Source organism: Cupressus sempervirens, chromosome 3 (assembly GCF_028749045.1).
Source record: "Cupressus sempervirens isolate cs-2001-9-10 chromosome 3, ASM2874904v1, whole genome shotgun sequence".
Lineage (NCBI taxonomy): Eukaryota > Viridiplantae > Streptophyta > Pinopsida > Cupressales > Cupressaceae > Cupressus > Cupressus sempervirens.
In genome coordinates this window covers 644,664,024-644,669,654 of record NC_143120.1, presented here as the reverse complement: position 1 = coordinate 644,669,654, position 5,631 = coordinate 644,664,024, and the positions used below count along the sequence as shown (strand labels likewise).

General features: G+C 29.1%; 1 pseudogene; it reads right to left on the bottom strand.

Moving 5' to 3' along the window:
• Positions 1-1,950: 1,950 nt before the first annotated feature.
• LOC149568343 (aspartic proteinase nepenthesin-1 pseudogene) lies at positions 1,951-3,248 on the bottom strand (annotated as a pseudogene).
• Positions 3,249-5,631: the final 2,383 nt, after the last annotated feature.

Genomic DNA, 5,631 nt, shown 5'->3' with positions numbered 1-5,631 from the left:
TTTTATTTAATAATTAAAAATAATTTATTAAAATAAAAAGTTTAAGTTAAGTTTTAATTTAATAGTTTAATTTAAAAAGTTTATTTAAGCTAAAGTTAAAATTTATCATCTTTTAACTTGAACTATTAAATTCTAAGCTTATTTTAAGTTTAAGTTTTAAAATATTGGTTTATATTTATCAACATCAATTTGTATTATTTAAGATAATTTAATTTTTTATTTTGTAATAGTATATTATAGCTTTTTGAAACTAATTTTTTAATTTTATTTTGTATAGAATATTTAGAATTTACATCATCTTTTTAATATAGTTTATTAAATAATATATTTTTTATTTAATAATATGCTTTTAAATTTTTTATAATTATATGTAATAATATAAATGTTAAAATAAAACTAAAGTAAATAATCTTATTTATTTAAAATAATATATTCACATTATTTTATATAATTAATTCAATAATTTAATTAATGAAAAAATATATTATATAAATCGATCAATTTATAATTTTAATAATAAAAGAAAAACTTTTTTTGATTTAAAAAAATTTATATTTAATAAAACCCTCGTATTAGACTTTTAAATTAAACTATTAACTTTAAGCTCATAAAAAGCTCTTTTAAGTAATTTATTAAATTTAAATATTATATTATTTTGGAGGGCTATCATTGTACAACAATTAAAATATTATTACGGGGACCACTATATTAGTTAGCAAGTACACATAGATTGGAGGTTAATTAAAATATTATGGAGACTTCACTAGACTAATGTATTTAAGATTTGGAATTTAAATCATCTTAAATTCTAATATTTAGAATTTACATCATCTTAAATATATTTATTCTAAAAATCTATTTAGAATATATTTAAGATGAGGTAAATTCTAAATATTCTTAAATAAATTAACTCATTCCAAATCTATTCTAAAAACTTTTGCATACAAAATAAAATTAAAAAATTAGTTTCAAAAAGCTATAATATACTATTACAAAATAAAAAATTAAATTATCTTAAATAATACAAATTGATGTTGATAAATATAAACCAATATTTTAAAACTTAAACTTAAAATAAGCTTACAATTTAATAGTTCAAGTTAAAAGTTGATAAACTTTAACTTTAGCTTAAATAAACTTTTTAAATTAAACTATTAAATTAAAACTTAACTTAAACTTTTTATTTTAATAAATTATTTTTAATTATTAAATAAAAATTATAATATAAGCTTACCTTCAATCACAATTTATTTAACATACATATGTATTTAATTTAATTTTGTGGAAGAATTTCTAATAGTAGATCATTTATTTATTCTATTGTAATAAATTATTTTTTATTTATAAAATCATTCTATTTTTTTTCTAAAAGTGTAAAATTCTAAATTTTGACTCTAATTAAATTCTAATATAGACTTCAAGTTATTTTAACTTAACAAATAAATTTTTAATATAATATAATATTCTTATTTCTAATCATATTTAATAATATAAATATTTAAAATAAAACTGATGTAAATAATCTTATTTATATTAAATTATATAAATTCAATATTTTATATAATTAATTAAATACTTTTATTAATATAAACTAATATATTATTTAATTGATCAATCTAATAATTTTAATAATTTTAAAAGAAATTATAATTTATTTATTTTAAACTTCAAATTTAATAAAGTTCTAGTAAATAATTTTTTTAAAAATCTAAAAAAGGTGGGAAAAAAATACATTTGAAGCGACGGCTTGTACTATTTCAGGGTAGTCATTGTAGTCAGCCGTCATTCCACAGTAATTTAAATATTTTGAAGACCGCTACATTTGTTGGGAAGTACAGAGATTGACGGAACTGACGGGAGTAACAGCACTGGCTAATAGACCGGTGCAAATATTCGGCTATTTAGCCAGTGCCGACGAAGAGAAGGCAGATTAAGAGGATGATTCACTATTCAAAGAGAATCACATTTGGCAGGCATGAAGGAGAGAGTGTTCTGAGCATTGTCGTACAGGATGTGGAAGTTCTGCTGCTGTACATTTCCAAAGATGGACATTTGGCTGGAGCCACCCATGGTGAGGCACAAGAGACCAGACTGCTGAACGAAAAGATTGTCGCCTGGAAGCTCGTAATCCACGCCCCCTTCAAAATTGAAGACTACGGTTGGCAGCGTGACGTCCCTGGATGTCTGGTAACACAGATCAAGCCCCACGGAAGAGCCGTCTGTTGGAGTCAGACTAATGGCCGACTGAATCACTTCTTCCACTGGGTCGTACGTTGCCTAGACTAGATAGGTAAGGGTGTTTCCCGAGTCGATGATCATGCCTCCGCTACCGTCCGATCCCAGATCAAATGTTCCGGCCGGAATATCGATGGCGTTGCCATTGACGGTAATTCCTGTAAGAGGAATATACCAGAAAGAAGAACTCGCACTGTTCGTAATGAAAGAGATCGTCTTAGCTCCGTTCAAGGAAGCGCTGTCGACGAAAATAAGAGGGCTTGTTTGCGAAGCCGAGTCAGTTCTAGAGACGAGACAGTAGAGGAATTTGTTATTTACCTTGGAGCCCAATTGAGAGATGAGTGAGAGATCACCTCTTCCGAGCCCCACAAGACCATCCGCGTAGCAAGAGATGAAACCTTGGTTGTCATGGCCGCATCCGAAAATAATGCCCGCAAACATGCCGTCGCTGGCGTTGCCAACGAAAACCGACTCCTTTGCCAGGTCACCGATTGTTTGAGAGCCATCGCCGTAGGTGTACCTAAAAGCACAGTCTGGATTGCATGCAGTTTTGAAAGTACCAAGAGCATCACAGAGAGAGTCAGTGCATGAAACAGTGGAGTAGGAAGACGATTTGGAGGGGTCGAATATTGGCGTAGATTGAGAGCAGTCCTGGCAAGGCTCGCACTTGGTCTAAACAAGATCACACCCTGTGTGTCAATAATCGCTTCGAAGCTCACAGGGGGTGTTCCTACAGCAATGCTCATCAGAAATTCTCCAGTCCCAGCTTGAACGGGCGTTTCAGCATCTAATTGTGCCCCGGCTATCTGCTGCTTTACAAACGCCTCAATCGCATTCATGCGTTTCTTGCTTCGATCGACAGCCGAGCGTAATCCCTCGGTAGAATTGAAGCCCCCTTCTGTTCTGCGAGTCAGATTGACTCTAAATCCGAACTCTCCCAGAGAAGAAGATGCCACCATGGGAATACTTAAACATATCAAAGCCATAACGCTCATTAGCTTAGAACACTCCATTTCTCTTTTTCACTAAATTGCGCTGTCCCCTAGAGGACAACAAGTGACTTTATATAGGCACATTGTAACACTAAAGAACTCTGTAGTTTTCCGTGTTTATGTCTTTAAGAGTGTGAACACTAGGAAGACGTGAAACAAATTAGACAAGCCGAATTCCTCACGTAATTGAAGTGATACTTTAACGATTTAGATAGACGAGGCTACAAATATTGTAAGTTACAAATATCTGCCTTCATAAGCCATAATTCCAATTCGATGCTGGTTCAGCCTAAACATCACTTTCGTTCGTTGCGGTATAAACACGCCCCGTGATTGGTGAGACCAGCCGATTATGTCGCATATTCGCAATCATGGTTTGGCGATTCGACGAATGAGCCCACAAATTTTGTCAAGTCAATCGTGGGGCATTATTCTTCCTTAGAGTCTCTCATTTTCCACAAACTTTTGGAAATACAAATATCGCCCTTCGTGGAGTATGATTTTCCCACTTTCGAGGTCATAATTTTCCCTTAATCATTTCTTCTCATCTCTGAATTTCCATTTCATGGTTATACTGAAGTAGGAGCTCTTTTCGATTTACATGTTATGTTCTATCGTTACAGATTTTTTTACTAAAGTAGATCAAAAATAAATCTTTTTTAGTTTTCATGGTGATGGATCGATGTGAGATCCATGGTACAATATAATTAGCTAAACATGCTAATTTTGAGTATGACTACTTGCCTGGAAAGCACCATGTCTCATCCACCAATAGTTTTGCTGCGGTTACCCAGCCGACTCATTTCTTCCCCAACGCGTCCCATCCACCATAGCATTTCCATATGCCATCCCCCGTGTTGCTATTTCTTTGTCCTGCTTACTATCCAGTCTGCTCCAAGTTTACTCATGGTAAACTTAGTATCATTTTCGTGAGTTGATTTTTAATGAACTGAAACACTATATTAAACACTATATGACAAATTTAAAATTGTGAGCTTACAATCCTCAAAATTAAATCAAGAGATAATAATAAAGTTATTTTAGGCTAAAGATTTAAACCAAATATTAAATAGAATGACCAAATTAAATTAAGAGATTAAAATTAAATATTAATGATCAATATAAAATTAAGTTATTTTATTCATTTATTTATAAAAATTTAATAAAATAATAATAGTGTCACATTCATAATGATAGCAATAAGATTTACTCTAACCAATAAAGATAAATCAAAAGCTAGGAAACTTAACTATTCGATGATAGATGTTCATGAACAATTTTAGTTAAAATAAATAGAAATAATTTTAAAATATTTTAAAAATAATTTAAAAAGTAATTTCCATACATAAGTTAATTTTTTTATTTTATTTCAAATATTGGTAAATGAAAAAAGAGATATTATACATTTTATTTTTAATTTGTTTTAAATTTTATTATATATATTTTTATAAATAAGATAATAAATAAATATATTTTTTGAACATTATGCTTATCACGTTTTAACATATAACAAATCAAAAGATATTTATGTTAATATGGTAATTTAGAACATTATTTTATTGATGTAATTAAGTCAAATTCAATTTACAAAACTATTATAATAAATTATTTCACTAAGAATTTAATATACAATTTAGTATATTGTAAATTTATTTTACCCTTATAGATTAATTTTTATTTCTCTAGATAAAATGTTTAAAATCTCCTATGAAAGTTAGTCAATTTTTAAAAGACTCAATACTTGTCCCACTCAAAAGTATATAAAATATTTATATTCATCAACAAGGTATTATCTCCAAGAGTCAAATTCTGAATAGAGTTAAAACAGTCAGTAGATAACTCTTATTACACTAATTCAAAAAATGATTATCCGAAAAGATATTACCATGACCCTCCATTATAGTATCATCCATACCTATAAAAACATGAGCTAGTTATAAAACTAATTAACAAAAGAAATATTCAAAATTGATTAATTTTGAATATCATAATGTTCTCACCATCTCTAGTTCCTATTGCATTTACTAATGTTGATGTTTCTTGATTAAGATCCAAATATAGTTGCTGACTATTTTATTGATCGATTAACACTGCAAAAATATGTACATTTCACAAATCAACTTAGATAAAACCAATATACAAATTGAATACTCAAAATTGACTAAATCTTACTTCATGATTTTTTTACCATCTCCCATTTGCATTGCATCATCCATTGGTGTATGGTTGAGATCAATAGAATATGGAAACATATGCTCTTCTACTTTATCATTTAAATCTATAATAACGCACACATTTAAAACATAAATGTAATGAACCAAATAAAAATTAAAGATTCACAATATGTAATGACCAGTACCAATAGGCCACTAGATTGATCAAATGGTGGAGACTAAATGCTGAA